The sequence below is a fragment of the Phascolarctos cinereus genome, unplaced genomic scaffold, assembly GCF_003287225.1.
Source record: "Phascolarctos cinereus isolate Bilbo 61053 unplaced genomic scaffold, phaCin_HiC Scaffold_726;HRSCAF=1367, whole genome shotgun sequence".
NCBI classification, from domain to species: domain Eukaryota; kingdom Metazoa; phylum Chordata; class Mammalia; order Diprotodontia; family Phascolarctidae; genus Phascolarctos; species Phascolarctos cinereus.
This window is the reverse complement of record NW_027556098.1, coordinates 10960865-10978059: the sequence shown is the minus strand read 5'-3', so window position 1 is coordinate 10978059 and position 17195 is coordinate 10960865. Positions and strand designations below refer to the sequence as shown.

General features: G+C 35.1%; 1 protein-coding gene across 3 annotated transcripts in view; it reads right to left on the bottom strand.

Moving 5' to 3' along the window:
* MID1 (midline 1) overlaps positions 1 to 17195 on the bottom strand; it is a 436773-nt gene that overhangs the window by 194209 nt on the left and 225369 nt on the right. The window contains exon 1 of one of the 3 annotated variants that reach the window (XM_021006245.2): positions 570 to 820. The exons of the other annotated variants lie outside the window; for them this stretch is intronic. The gene's annotated coding sequence lies outside the window, so the exon portion shown is untranslated. Of the gene's footprint in view, positions 1 to 569; positions 821 to 17195 lie in introns of those variants that run through there. 3 annotated transcript variants of the gene reach the window in all.

Here is a 17195-nt window from a genome sequence, read left to right as displayed (position 1 = left end):
TCAGTAATGCTTTCATAAGTCAAGAAGTTTTATAATTTATAAGCTACATTAAAAGACAAGTTTTTTTTTAAACTTTAGACATTCATTTATGCTTTCCACAAACTGCTTTTATATTGTGCCTTCACCTTTTAAATGCTAAAACTACCCCAAACTACTTTATGCAATTCTTTTTTCTGTACATTCTATTTTCTTTATTCTAAACCTGAAACATCAGATGCAGTCAAGAAACCTGAGACACCCTTCATACAATACACATCAATTGCAGCAAACTGGAATTGATTTACATGTTTTACAGCTAGGTTCTACGTCCTTACAAGGTCTAGTAAGCAACCCAACATCAAGAAAAACGAGCCTGGGAAAAGAAGGGTCGAGGAGAATCTCCTCAACTCCTTCTTATTCTACATTAAAAAAAAAAAACGTCAACTCCCTTTCCCCCAGGAGAACTATAAATTCCAGAAATAAAGGTGACAATTCCACCAAGTTCCCCAAAGTAAACTGCCTTGGCGCTCTAAAGCAACTCTTTCCCCTTTTCCGCGCCCTAAGCATTCATTCCCCAACATGTACCTTACCTGCCTCATGTTTAGAATCCCATCATCCATCCAGCATGGAACAGTCAGCATTTAAACTCACAGTGAAAGCTCAGAGTCGTAAAATAGCAGCAAAATCCATGAAAGGCTTCTGAGGCGAACAACAAGCAAGTTTTCTCCTTTTTTTCCCCTTAAATCTTTTTTGTTACCGGAACTCTCCGTAAGACAATGTCAAGTTTCTCAACCTCTTTCTCCTAGCCTATTAAAAGTCAGGCATAGGGAGGCAACCGACCGCCTGGCTCTTATTTCAAATCATGTCTCGGATATGTAGTAGTTGGCTGAATTAGGCCATGAAATAGCTTCACCAATCAGAGTGAAGGGGAGGGAAGTATAACACATAAAGGCTGCCTACATGAGGATTAGGAAAGCTTTCAAGGATTTAAAAGACTGAAAGCAGCTGGAAACTGTGTCTAAGGCTACAAAGAGGGAAGTCAATTTGAAGCATAAGAGATGATTTCCACTCTTATCTAACTGCTCTGGGTCTGCTCAAAGTTTAACTGGATGCAGAGAGTAAAATCTTTGAATCTTAAATGGTCACTATAAAAAAAAATCAGGTATTTTGGAAAGTGTGAAATTATTTTTAAGGGAAAGATTTTATCACTTGGGACATTATTTTTTTAAAAAGAGACCTTGTTTTGAATTAATTTCTCTTCCAAAGCCATAAGAGAGGAAACCAGATTGTTACCCATAACACCTTAAACAAAACAAGCAGTAGAAGGGGCAAGAAAGTAATCTACTTCATTTCCATATAGATTAACTGTAAATCTACCTGCATGAAATCCAAAGGAAAATGCAAACAGACCTATTGAAATGCAGCAAAACTAGGATTAAGAAATCTGTTTTACTCCAGAGGAATATATCTATTTAATCTGGGTAAGCATCCACATCTACATATATTTGGCCTTCTTAGACATTCTAAATACATACATACATATATGTATATATATTTTTTTCATTCAAAAAATTAAAGAAAAATATTTTTACCTCTACTACATCTGCCCAATAGACAGATGTTTTGAAGTTAATTTATAATACACTCATATGAGTCTTTTGGGCTTGTTCTAAACTTGAGCCTCTAGCAGAGATAGCTCAATTTTTGTCTTGGACACCTTCTCAAAACAGTGTTTTTAAATGTATAAGATAAAATACATGGAATTTCAAAGGAAAACAAATACATTGAAATACTATTATCAAAATATTTTAAAAATCAAAGTTCCCAGACCTCCAGGTTAAAAACTCCTGTCCCTAGATTGAGGAAGGGATGATCTCCCAGTCACATAGTATTTAACAATCACTTTAGAGTTTTTGTTTTCCCTAACCTGTAGTTAATAACCATGCTAATTGAAGCTGACCTTATGACTTCAGAAAATAAAAAAATCTGGGCATGATAAAGATGGAATTCTTTAAGAGCCCACAATTTTTATTGATTTCTGTAACAGCAGTAGCAGTTAACAGTAAAATAAAACCTGTTCAGATGAATAATTTTTAAAATACAAATTTTCTCTGGCTGCTTACATCATTCACCCAGCAAGAAAAATCAGGATCTCATATACCATCCTTGATAGGTATGTTTCACTGCATAAGTTATGCCTCCCCAGCACATTGAAAACTTAGTAATTTGACATCCTGTAATATAAGCTTTTATAGCAAAGGACACCAACTAGCTTTAGGGCCACCCAAACTCAGTCTCCTAATGCTGGCTCTTAGATTCAACTACTCCAGGCAGGACTTGATCCACCAGGCAAAAAGGACTGTTGTCACTGAGTGTTCCTGAGGACGTGGTTGAATGTAACTGAAACAGGCTACCAGCTAAGACAGCTCCTAAGCACATAGCTCTGCTAGTTAGGTTCTTACTTCTTTGGTGTCATTTTCTTCCACCACTATTTAGTACTCTCCCAAAGCACAGGAATCCTCATCAGCCTTCCCTAACCTCCTTTTTGAGTGGTGTCCATCCTTCCCACCTGTGGTAAAAAAAAAAAAACTTGCCATGTGATCAGATAAATACTATGGTAATAATGAGTGTTATGAAGGGTGACATCAGTTTGTTTTATAGAACAAAAACAAACATTAAAAGCAAGGACAGTGTTGTTGAGTTGTTTTAGTTCTGTCTGACCCTGTGACCCCATTCAGGGTTATCTTGGCAAAGAAGCTGGAGTGGTTTGCTATTTACTCCTTCACCTCATTTGAGAGGCCAAAATTGAACTCAGGTCTTCCTAACTCCAAAGTTAATGCTCTATCTTCTGTGCCATCTAGCTTCCTGCAAGGACAGCTTACAGACAACCTAAACTGATCAAACTGAAAGCTTAGCCCCAGGGAATCAAGTAAACAAACAACAATCACCACCAGGAAAATCAGAGCATAAGAGCTGCATTTTAAAAAGAAAAATGCCCAATATAGAGTTCTATTTCCTTAGTTTCTAGTTCAAATTGCTTTATTGCCAGTAGTCAAGGAAGGGTAGAAATTCTTTGATGAGCCTTTTCTCATCACCTTACTTGATTCCCCTGGGCTAAGCTTACAGTTTGATCGATTTAGGTTCTTCTGTACTGTCCTTGCTTTTAATGTTTGTTTTTGTTTTATTAAACAAACTGAGTACGTCAGCCCTTCATAGAACCCATCCTGGTTTTTTTTTTCCCCCTCTCTAAAACCCACAGCTTAGCTATTCATTTTAAACTCCAACATCTTGCATGTCCAAACCATCTGGATCACATGTAGCTAATGTTTACCAAGGACATTAGCATATTATATTCGTACATCTTGCTCTGGGATGATTCAGTATTATTATTTCCCTGAGTTTTGCATGTGTAATACTTCATATAGTCATCTCATATCTCTGAGATTCAGTTACTATTTGTAAAGCGAAGATAATAATATTGGCACTGCCTTACTCATAATGGTGTCATAAGGAAAGTGCTTTTTAAACATTACAGTGTTATGTGTATATAGTTATTATGATTTCATCATATTTGTCCCACTAGTTTCAATTTAATTAAAGTTGACAAAGCTGTAGTCATACTTGATTCCTTTTGACCATTGTACATATCCATTTGACCATTGCACATATCCAATAAGTGGCCATATCTTTTCATTTCTTTCTCTAATACAGTAATTCTCAGACTTTTTGGTCGCAGTACCCTTTTACGTGCTTAAAAATTATTGAGGGTGTCCAAAGAGTTTTTGTTTATATGGGTTGCATTTATTGATATTTATTTACCATGTTGAAATGAAAATGTCTTGGTATTATTATGAAAATAGTTTTTACTTTGAAGATACCCTGAGAGGGTCTTGGGAACCCTCAGGGGCCCCCAAACCACACTTTGAGAACCACTGATCCAGCACAGAAGTATCAAACACACCAGTGGGACATTATGGCCCCTGGCCAATGGTACCCACACCACTCCTTAAGTGGTATATGGTGAATATGTGGTTTTCTAGGTCAATAGGTACCTGTGGGGATTCTTCTGTATTGGGGTAGTGGCCCTCCATTTCTATTTGAGTTTGACACCACTGCTCTAGGTTATCTCTCACATCATATGTTTTCTTTTTTCCACTCACACAGCCAACACCCTAGCTCAGGTTCTCATTACTTATCATTTGGTCTATTGCAATAGCTTTCTAATTGGACTCCCTGCCACGTGTCTCCCCTTTCATATCTATCCTTCACACAGCTGTCAAAGTAATTTTCGTAAAGCACTGATATGACCATGTCACCCTCCTACTCAGTAAACTCCAATGGTTCTTTATTACCTCTAGGATCAAATATAAACTCTCTCTCTGGCATTTAAAGTTCTTTATAACCTGGGACCTTCCTATCTTTCCAATCTTTTAACATATTATTCCGTTCCACATATTCTACTGGCTGTTTCTCATACACAGTGTTCCATCCCTTCCCTCTGTTCCTTTACAATGACTGTCCCCCAGGCCTGGAATGCTATGCCTCCTAACCCTAGACTCTTAGAATCTCCAACTTCTTTTAAAAAACTGAACTTGCTTCCATTAAGATTCAGATCAAGCCCTAAGTGGATAATCAACAGGCTGTATGAAGTGGAAGTTTTTTACCTACACAGTTCTAGACTAACCATGTATTCTAGCATTTTGAAAGGAATTGAATCAAGTTCACTGGCCTATAGTTTGTAGACTATATTCTCTTTGCTTTAAAAAAAAAGCAAGCTTTTATTCCTTTCTAGCCCTGAGGTACATCTTCTACTTATATAATCTTTCAAAAATCATTTACATGTAGAAGAGATTTGTTTTTCTTGGCCCTAGAAGGCAGAACTAGGAATAATAGGTAGAAGTTGTAGAGAAGCAGATTTAGGCTTGAGGTAAAGGGAAAAACCAAACAAACAAAACTTCTTAATAATGATAGCTGTTGGAAAAAGATGTTAGGAAGTAGTGAATTCCTCTTCATTGGAGGTCTTTAGCAGTGATCACTTGGTATAATGATAGGCATTCTTGTTCAGATACAGATGGACCAGAGGTCCCTGAGATCTCATCAGACCCTGAGATTCTGTAATAGACATAATTTTCTGTTTCCTAGGGCAGAGGAAAGAATTGGGCAGAATATTATGAACTAATCAAAACTTCAAAAGATAAAGAATTTCACTGACGTGGGTACTTATTCCACTGATATAAGCCTTTCTAATGATAATTTATGATATCCTTAAGTGACCAAAAAAAAGAAATGAAAAAGAAAATCATCGTCTGATGGCTAAGTTATGGCAATATACTTTTCTATACCTAAGTAGCCTGATCATTAGGCAGCTTATGCATAATCCATTTCTAGGCCTGTATTCTAGACCTTTCCAGCTTGATAAGACTTTTGGGGGCCTGTGTTAACACTGAAAAAAAAATTCAAGAACCTGATGTCATCTCTATAACCTAATTAGGCATCATAGTAGGAGTTTAGTGGAGGGAGTTAATAATAAAAAGACAACAAGGATAAATATTATCTCAAATTTATATAGTACTTTACAACTTACAAAGCATTTTCACCATAAAGCTCAGGATAGAGATAAGACAAGTAATATTATCCCCATTTTACAGATAAGGACACTAAAGTTGAGGGAAGTGAAATTATTTGCTCAAGATGACATAGCTATTAACCTTTGGAGTTAGAATTAAGCCCTGTATTCTAACTCAAAGTCCAATACTTTTTTAAAAAAAACTGCACCAAGCTACTAAAGACAATTAAGAAAAGATGGTTTTCTGTCTAGGAAAAATAAAAGTTATCACATGTTATATCAAAATCCCATATCCACAGCTCTCATTTTATTTAAGAAAAAAAATGAAACAGAACAATCTTCCACTCATTAACATGACAAACTATAGAATCTTTATCCTTAAGCAAAGAGTATTCTTTAATTCATTACATCAGTCAAAGAAGGAACTCTCATCTTCCTTTTTTTCTCATGTCATTTGGAATTCAAAATATACTTAACTCAACCATGCTTTTTGTTTGAAATGATTTTTTTTACTATATATTATTTTAAGTAATTATTGATAATGATATAATGTGTTGGTTACAGGTAAAATGTTTTTAATGGTCTCTAGATATTTTCAGTGATCAATTTAATGATGACCAATCATACTTATCTATTTTCCTAACTACCTTTTACTTAACAACTTTGTATCTATTTATATTAATTCTATATCTATCAATCAATATACTTGTCTTCCCTATTACAGTGACATTTCCTTGAAAGTAGTGACTATTTAATCTCTGTATTTGTATTGCTAGTGACCAACATACTTCCCAATACATAATAGGCACTCTTTATTAAATGTTTGTTGACTGATTAATAAATAGAAATTGTACTCAAATATGAATCAGGAGATCTACATTCTAGTCCCACCTCTTCCACTAACTGGATGATCTCAGACAAGCCATTTTACCTTTGAGTTTTGGTTTCTTCTTTTAGGTGAGTCAGCTAGAACATGAACTCCAAAGTCCTTTCTAGGGTAACATTACCTGTACTACTTCATTGTCCTTTTAGTAACTATTGTTTCTAGTAGCCATATTCTTATCGAAACAAACAGGGTGGCCCAAAAGTCTGGATGAAGTTTTAGGCTATTAAAGTTTAAAGTAGCGCTAAGATTTTTGGAACACCTTTTTTAAGAACTGAAAAAAGAAATGTGAATGATTCCCAGATTGTCTGTTACTCTGCTAGCAATTGTCTACAGTTGTCACCTGAAACTTGTGTCTCATTTCATTCTTTCATGAACAAAATGCCAATTTATTAGCTACTGTGTACAAAATAGTGCAATGTGGTGAAAAGAGGCCTGGAAATGAAGGAAGAAAAACTAGGTTTAAATATTACTTCTGAAATTTATCTACTGTGTATCCAATAAACCTCCTGTAAACTTCAAAGATTATTTCCTAAGTTATAGCCAGGCTACTACATGCACTGGTAGAGGTAATTCCCATACTAATGAAATCACAGATCACTGATGCATGTGCAAAACACATGAGCAATTCATGGTCTCAATCCCAAATGATGCCATAGATCCCTTTAGGTTGTCATTTGTGATCAGACAGTGGATAGAAAAATTTTCGATATTTAGAACGATAGAAGAATATGAAATGTTAAAATGTAGGCAGGAATGATGCTACCAAATTCCTTCTGCTGCCAAAATATTTTCTTCATATCTAAACCTGGGAGAGGCAATTTAGAAAAAAACAACTTATAAATCAATAGGAATATAAGAAACTTAAATAATATATTGAAAAATAGCCCAGAAATACATCAAAGAGACTATATATGATCACCAGATAGTATTCATAGTGCAATGTTGCTTCAATATCTGGAAAGCTATAACCATGATAGATCATATTTACAATAAAAACTATCAAAATCACATAACTATATCAACAGATTCAGAAAAAGGTTTGAAATATACAATATGCATCTGATAAAACACTATAATGCATAGGAATAGATGGACCTTTCCTTAATAAAGTAAATAATATCTATATAAAACCAAGAGCCAGCTTTTTATGAAATGGCAATAAACTAGAAGCCTTTCCAGTATGATCAGGCTAAAGCAATGATGTCCAACAATACAACTATTATTTAATAATAGTGCCAGAAATGCTGGCTATAACAAAAAGACAAGAAAAGGAAATAGAAAGAATAAGTATAAACAAAGAGAATACAAAATCTTCTTTTTGCAGATGATGCAGTTTACATAGAGGACCCTAGAGAGTCATCTAAAAATCAACCGAAACAATGAATAACTTCAGCAAACTGGCAAAACATAAACTCATACAAATCATCAGTCTTCCTATATATAACCAACAATTTACAGCAAAAAGAGTAGGAAAGGAAAATTTATTCAAAATAACTAAAGAATATAATATATAAAATATTAAGGATTCCATCAAACCAAATACAAATGGGAACTATATAGATATAACTACAAAACACTCTTTATAGAAAAAAAAAGAAAATCAGACATAAATAAGTAGATAAATATTAATTGCTCATGGTTTGGATGTGCCAATACAATAAAAAATGATGACACTACTAAAGTTAATTTATTTAATGCCATGCTAAACTACCAAAGGAGTATTTTCTCAGGGTACAAAAGGTAATAAAAGAAGTCATTCAGAAAGGAAAAATGTTAAGAATCTTAATGGAAATCATGAACAAGCTGAGAAGGAAGGTGACCTAGCATTATGAAATCTCAAACTGTACTACAAAGCAGTAATCATCAAATGCAACTGATATCAGTTATAAAACAAAGCCAACCATCAATGAAAAATGTTAAGTATAAAACAGTTATGAGTATTTGGTATGATATCTATTAAAACATTGTTTAAAATATTTATGATCAGTCTTACTTTAAATGTACTCTTCCAATTGAGCTTTGAATTCAACATAACTACAGGTTTCTCCTTGTTAGCTTTATGTCCAATCAATTAATTTTGTTTGGAGGAAACGAAATTATTTTTAAGTCCTGCCTTAATCTGTTGATTCAATTTGCCATATGACTTTGAGCTCAAAGCCTTCAAACTTTCATTTAAAAAACTTGGGCAGTTATACTCTTCCTCTTCTTCATTTATTATTTTTGTTTGCACTAGGAACCTATAACATTACTAGTATGTTACAGAAATACATAAATAGAAGATACTCTGATATTTAAAGTTTATCATTTACCTATAAGTAAAGTCAATGTGAATTAGTGGTATTATCTGAGCATCTAATCAAATGTTGTACCAGCAATGGGGGAAGGGAGTTGGGAAGGGATAGGGAAGGGTGGTCGTAGTGGTGGTAAGAGAGCCAGAATAAAGACAAGAATAGGAGAATCCAAGAAACTAATTGTTTACCTGAACATTTTGAACCAGGAGACCTGATTCATTCATTTACTTATTTAACAAAACTATGTAGGTATAATTGCTTTAAGTGTTTTTCAATTGAGCTTTGGCTTCAGAAAGGCTGTAAATTTCTTGACATACGTCGCCATAGCTTGCCCCATCATAGTTTATGTTAATGTCACCATATTTTTACACTTGACAGTATCTGCCTGTCTTCTCACCCACCCTCCTCCTAAAGAAGAGGTCTGTGACCAATGTAATGGGCAACCCTAATCTAAACTATTCTTGATATAATGTTCTTCAGAATCTTCATAGTGACTTATAGCAGTGAATCAATAGCCTTCATTAGTCAGAAAGCTCTTCCTACGCTCCACTAGCTTCCGTGTGGGATGGGCCTGACAGCAGCACCCTTTTAGTTCAGGTTTAATGTTGAGTTGTAATGAGGCACTCGTTAAGAAGCACTTTGCTCCCACTGATGCTGTTCTCCTACTTGGCTTGATATGTAAACACATCTGTTCAGCTGAGCAGAGTGTGGGGATTTGTGAGTTCTGGCATCTACCAAATTTGAAGAACATTCAGTCCATATAGGTATAAACTTTTATGTCTCTAGGTGACCAGGAAGCCACACAACACAACCAGAGGCCACCAGGAAGCTGTATCAAGGGAGGTACAATTTGGGCCTTGCCCCTCTGAAGTCTTAGCTTTCTTTCCTTTCAGGGAAAATCTAGCCTGACCCATCTTTAGAGGAGGGGAAAGGTAGATATTAGTCTAATAATAACTTATTAAGGGTGATTAGAAAATGGCTAGGCACCGTTCTTTTGGCAACCAACTTCTGCTGTCATTATCCCTTATATTCTCCTCTCAGTAAAAATGTCTCAAATCTTGTGTCTTTCTTCATAGGTCCCACTTTTCCAATTTATTAATTGTTCACTAACTTTCATTGCTCTCCCCTGGATCCTCTTTTCCTATCCTTGTACATAAACAAACTGACCACTTACTCTCACTTAATATTCATCATGTTTTTAAACGCACAAGCTAGATATTTAAATTGGCCTTGGAAGGACACACACACACACACACACACACACACACACACACACACAGAGAAGCACACACAGATCCCACATACATGAAATGCTTTGAATTGTTTTTTTTAATACTTTAAGAGGAAAAAGAGGGTTGTAATGGTAAGTGTGTAATCACATGGGTGAAATGAAGTGAACAGAAATTTTAAACAAAAAAATGCTTTGAAAAGGATCTGAGGTAAGTGTTTTCAGTGCAAAATGGTAAATGATTTAACCTTCAGATTTGCGTTTCAGAAACACTCATGTAGAAACCCCCTCCCAAAAAATGGATTCTTTTTGCTATTTAGGCCAACTCCTCTCCTATGATTACAAACATAATTATCTAAAATCAGATTTAAGATGTGAATGAGGCTTAACAATGTTTTAAAACATTAGTATAACTCCTTTCTACTAGTTGGCAGAAATATCACAGATCAGTATAATTTCTTTCCTCGCTTATCTAAGGAAAAAGTCTATCTTCATTCTTTGTAACTGGCTAATAAGTAATTATGTCTTTCCTGTTCTAAGCTATATAATTTGAGCAACAATTTATGAAAAGTACATATATTGAGTTAGCTGCAAATGGGCTTTCCAACATAATTTCCTTAGTGCAATAAAAATATATTAAATTACTTTAAGGAAAAAATATCACAAAGTTTAAAGTCAGTGCATTAAGAGTTCTCTTCCATAACTTCTAGAGATGTCTAAGCATCTGAGAAGATCCATGCAAATGTGATTTTATTCAATTCCTCTTTTGACTCTTTTATTTGAAAATTGGATTTTATCAATCTGACTACATTTATTGACAAATAGTATGACAAATAGCAAATTTAAATTACTTTAATATGTACAGTTTAAGTTATTAGAGGCAGCTTGGCATGATAGAGAACTCAGCTAAGAAGACCTGGTTCTAAGCCTTACCTCTTGAATCCATAAGGCACAGTCACACTAGTCAAGTCATAGTATCACGGGCAAGTCACTTGAACTCTTTGTACTCTGAGCATTTCTCTAAAATGGTAGCATACTGCACTGACAGATGGAAGTTCTTCATCTTGGAGGTCCCAATATCATTGAAACCACAGATCCAATACTTATACCTATCTTTATTACTTAATTTATTAAATCTATCCAATAAGGAACCAAAAATGTTGGCTCGTATTCTACTAAAAACTAATTCTGTAACCTAGGCAAGATGTCTCTATGGGCTTTAGTTATCTCTCATGTAGAATGATAGCATTAAAATTCCTACTAACAAATAGCCGTAATTGGTCTTAAGTGACACTAAATATTTCTCCAAATTTGGGCTGGATTGAGTCAGTAATTTATTAATAGGAAATTGCAAACAGGCAGGTTTTTACATTACGGTTTGTAACGTTCTATGATTCAAGAATAAAGATGCCATTACTTTACTTATACAGAAGAATGTAAACTCCTTGTGGTCACTGCTAATTTCTTTTTTGTCCTTGTATCCCCCTGTATCTGGCATAGTGCCTGGAACATAATAGATACTTAATAATTTTTTTCACATTTAATCCTTCTAGCTATAGGGCTGTTTTGTACTGAGCAATTCTCTCCAGAGTTTCCCCATCACTATACAGTCTTGCCACTAAGCAGATTTTTCTCTATTCAAAAACAAAATGTTGCTTTGCTGATCACCAAATAACTTTGACCTAATTTTCATCAAATATTTCCATCTGAAATTACTAGATAGTCAATAGTTTTCTTAATTGAACTGGAAGTCATGTCTTCTTCCTCAAATTTGTCACAGAATACTGTTTGAACCTATTCTTTGCATTTCCTGCATTCTTCCTTGTGTTATACAGTAGCTCTTTGTACTAGACTGTAAGTTCGTTGACATTATGGATAATGTTTTGTTTCATCTTTGTCTCCCTGGTGCTTAACAAATAGCACATACTATCAGTATGGTATTTGATTTGATGTTGCTGTTGTTTCTTATTATAATGACTTACTTAGTTCAATCATATTTGACATTAAAGGAAATGTCAAAGATTCTAGGGTAGCTAGGTGGTTCTGTGGATAGAGTGCCAGGCCTGGAGTAAGGAAGACTCATCTTCCCTGAGTTCAAATCTGGCCTTAGACACTTACTAGCTGTGTGACTCTGGGCAAATCACTTTACCCTGTTTGCCTCAGTTTCCTCAGCTGCCAAAATGAGCTAGAGAAGGATTTGGCAAACTACTCCAGTATCTTTACCAAGAAAACCCCAAATGAGGTCACAAATGCCTAAATAACAACGACAAAGATTCAAGTCTCACTTATTAACCCATTCACTATAATGCTGAGGGGAGGATTTTTCTCTTTTAAGAACAAAGTCTTTGGTACTTCACTTTTCTTAGCTGTGCATTGGGGCATTAAGAATAATAGTGTCCTTCCTTCACAGCATCTCACATCCATCCTATTATCTACTCTCTATTCACCTTTTACCAGTACTATTAACTCTAGTTTTCTAATTTGTCTTCTAGCTTCCAGTCTCTTCCCTCTTCAATCCATCCTCCACACATATGTCAAATTAATATTTCTAAGACACAGATCTGATCATATTATTCTCTTGCCTTCAGTTTGATTGTCAATAAAATACAAATTTCTCAGGTTGGCATTTAAAGTCCTATAACAATATGGATCTCACCTGCCATTCCAAATTTATACCATTCCCTTTCCATGTTCTATTTCCAGCCAAACTGGCTTACTAGTTGTTATCCATAATCAGAATTCCATTTCCCGTCTCAGTACATTTTGCATAGGCTATGCATTCCCTCCTCATCTTTGCTTCTTAGAATTCCTATCTTCTTTCAAGTTTCAGCTCAGATGCCCTCTCTGATTAAATTCCTTTTCTGCTCCCCCAATGATAAAGCTTTCTTCCTCCTCAAATTATCTTATATTTACTTATCTATGCATATATTGTAGGAGCTTAATAAATATTTATTGAATTAAATTAATCTCTGCCACCCTGATTTACTGATATGATTAAGATTTTGCAAAGAAAATCAGAACAAAGCAACAAATGTTTTAGTTTAAAAGTGCCACATGAAACATTTAAGGAAAAAAAACCCATCATACTCATGCAAATGCTTGTTTCTTATTGTCATTAATGATATTTAATACTTAGAATATTTATTCAAGTTCAAGACATGGAACAGAGGAAAGAACATTAAATTACACTTGAATGTAATTTCAGTGTATGAAATACAGTCTGATAGCTTAGCTTACTTGGCAGTATTTGCTCTTCCATCCAAACCATGGAGGTCTCTCCTTAACTTTTAAAGTGCTTTCAGATGTCACTTCTATGAGTTACTATACCTTATTTCTTCCAATCACAATTGCATTGTCTGGGCTTACTAGCTTTCAAAACAACTTTATTTTTCTCTTGAAATATTATTTAGGTCACATTTTCAGACATGCTTCCTCCATATGGGTACCTATCTTCCCTTTTATTAAACACTAGTAATAAAATACAACAGTCCCAAGAACTTCCGGCTGACCAACCACTTTCCAATTTTTAAAGGTCAATATTGCTCAATTCAAGTGACCTGAGTTCTAGTCCACTCCCACCACAGACTAGCTGTATGATCTTAAACAAGTAACATTTGACCTTCTCTGGATTTCATCACACAATGGAATAAGATAAAAGAGTGGAAGTCAAAGGTCGCTAATATTCGTTCTAGCTCTGTGGTTCTAGGATCATGAAAAATTCATTGAAAGTGCAAATGAATGCATGTATGCACCTGGCATATTTATCACAAGAGTAATAAAAACCACAAAAAAAGATACCAGTATTACAAATTTGGTGACTAAGGCAACCTTGAAATCAAGCATTTGTCCTTTGAGAAGTAGTCTTGTTCCTCTGCTCTACCATTATCCTCATCATAACCCCCCCCCAATCCCCTTCAGTCCTCTGTTGAATGGAAAGCATCATGCTATGCATAGACTTGGTGCAAGTGGGAATGATGCCTGGTTGTGTTTACTTCCCTATCGGAAAAGTGTGGGAAGCTGAGATTTGTAAGAATCACACTTTGTAGCCCAGCAATCTAAACTCTTCTTAATGCTATCTCAGTTCACTACTAGGAAATATGCTGTCAAAAGACCTTCCACAGTTAATTCCCCACAAAGACCCTTCTTTGTCACCACACTAATATCGGCCAGTCATGGCATAGACTTTTTTCAGTGTCTTGGAAGCAGCATAAACCTAGGATGAACATGCCTTCCTATTAACACATGGCTGAATGTACTCATCTCATTGCTTTCACAATGGAAGGAATGTGGTCCTGGATCCTATCCCATAATCCTTATGGTGGCAAACCCTCTCATGAAATGACAACAAAAGGCACATTGACATTCCCGGGCATTTTGCCTACTTAAAAAAATATAGAATGGTGTTCACAATGGAATGCTGAATGGACTTCCTCAAAAGATGATGGACATACTCTGGGCAGGGAAGAGAAAAGTATTTATAGTCAATCCCACATGTCATAAAGTTCTGAAGCCCAAAGCTACTGGATGCTACTTTAACAAATCACATACATATAGGAACACTTTTAACATCAAAGAAAGAATAAGAAAGTATTATATTTGAAAGGCAAGCAGAAGTTATAAAAGTTTGCAAGAGGACCTCTACTCCTTTATTATTAGTATCAATAATACTTAGCACTTCTGTAGTGCATACTGTGTGCCAAGTATAGTGTTAAGATCTTTACAAATATCATCTTATTTGATCCTCACAACAACCTTGGGAGATAGACATTATTATCACCCCGATTATACAGTTAAGGAAACTGGCAAACAGAGGTTAAAAAAACTTGTTCCAGGTCACACAACTAGTAAGTGTCTGACATGGGATTTGAACTCAGGTCTTCCTGACTCCAGGCCCAGTGCTCTTTCTACAATGCCTTTAGCTGCCTAATGAAATTGTAATTTGGCCCCAAATCAATAAGAGTTGTTAACATAGCTTTTATTTTTGCCTTTTCCTTTAAGAAGATTCTCTCAGGTAACTATGTCCCTTGATAAAGAGGTTGCTATGGATACATTGTGTGTGAGAGTATGTGTGTGTGTGTGTGTGTGTGTGTGTGTGTGTGTGTGTGTGTGTGTGTGTCTTAATTGAATGCTGGTATTTTAACTCCTGTGTGAATTGAGTGAAGTACGCCTGGCCCAAGGGCTAGAGTAATTTAAGAACCTATTTTCAAATGCTAACAATTTTATCTTAATAAAAATACGCTGTGTATTTTATATGTAGGTGTCACTTCAAGAATGACTAGTAACTATGTGGGAGTTGCTCAAGATAAAAACAGGCAAGATGAATATCACATTATCCACCCTGGGTATGGTTTAATCGCTGAATGCCTGGCTTCACTGTACTGGAATTTTTCTTTTCTCAGCATGTTTAATAATGAGTCCTGGAATGTATTTACAAGGCAACAACTCTGCTCCACACAAAAGACCTCAATGTGGGCCCTGCGTCTGGTAATGCTAACACAACTACTGTCCTGGGATTCACACAGGCCACCAGTGTTATCCCACATTGCTGACCCAACTATTTTTTTTTTTGGCCCATGGACTTGAAGGTAATATTTAGGAAATCTCTTGTCAGGCATGCAAATTGAGAGAAAAATATGCCTGCCACATTAAATCCTGACAGTTTAATAAGGTATTACTCATGGGTAAATGCTTTCACTCACTCCTCTTAGGGCAAGTTTGGAGGCGTTACCCTACCGTGAAGAGATCTAGTAAATTTCATTGGTATTTTTTCCTCATCAATCAATTCAGTGGTGCAGAGGCATTTAGAAATGTTGATTTCATATTTACCTCAGTTTCTGTCAATGGCTACTTTTATTATTCTGCCTAAAAAATACAACGGGATTGACTTGGGGACAGACATATGTGCTAATTTGGAGGACATCAATCTCCATTTGTGCCATTTATGATTGGGATAAAATGTTTAAAAATAATGAAGTGATTTTGAAGGTAACCCTACTTTCTGGATACAATTATGTCAGTTATTTAACAGTTTCATGAAGTTTTTTTTTTAATGGCATCTCTATTAAAAAAAATCAGATCTGAGAAAAGCTTCTATTCTTTATATTTTCTTTCCTGTCTTTAAAAAGAAACAATAAAAGCTGGCATTTATATAGGGTTTTAAGGTTTACAAATATTGGTTCAATTCTAACCTGACACCCACTGTGGGTTAGAGATTAGAATTGAACCCAAATATCACCTAATTCCAAGAACCAAATTCTCCCCACTATACCAGCTAGGTAGTCCAGTGGATTGGACATCAGGAAGATCTGAGTTCAAAATCTGCCTCAGATACTTATTTATATGTGTGATCCCAGGCAAGTCACTTAAGCCTCAGTTTCCTTAGTTCTAAAATGTGGTAGCACCTATCTCACAGAGCTGTTGTGAGGATCAAATAAAATAACATAAGTGAAATACTTTGCAAACCTTAAAGTATTATGTAAGTGGTAGCTAGGATTATTATTGTACCATGCTGCCTCTCCTTTATCAAATACTGTTCTATTTTTTAGTTATGCACAATGAATTTTTATAATTCTAGTAGGTACTACTCTATAAACTATAGGAAACTAATATACTAAACAAATATGGCCAACTTATAGTAAATGTGAACTTCACTCATATATTTTTTCATTGAGGCATGGATAGATTTCTAGGCCCCAACCTGGGCAATAATACATTAACAACTTTGACGCTTTCTGTAAAAACTATTATATGAGATTTTTCACAGCATAAAAGCATTACAGCACACTATATGAAATTACTGTCCTAAATGTAGAATTACACTGTGTGGAGCTGCGCCTAGAATAAGAATTCACAAACTATTGTTTTTTGATAGATTGTTAACTGTGTCTACAATGGATATGCTTTCTTTCATTAACTTGTTCTTAATAGCATTTTTTTCTCCACACAATTGATTAACTACGGTTTGAGTCTATATCTCTTTGACCCAGTTGAAACAGTGGGGGATAAAATACATTTTGAGGTACCATTACATTTTTATCCCTTTGATTTGATTATAGATAATTCTTAACATGAGTCTCAATTTATTTTCACCAAGGGTGAGAGAGGGAAGAGAAAATAGTGAAAAGGGAAGAAAAAAGTGAAATAAGGTACATTTATTAGAAATACAACAAGTCAAATTCCTGTTCTGCCACAATTTAAAGACTAAAAAACTTTTCTTTATGAAATAATAGAAAATAAAGGGAAAAT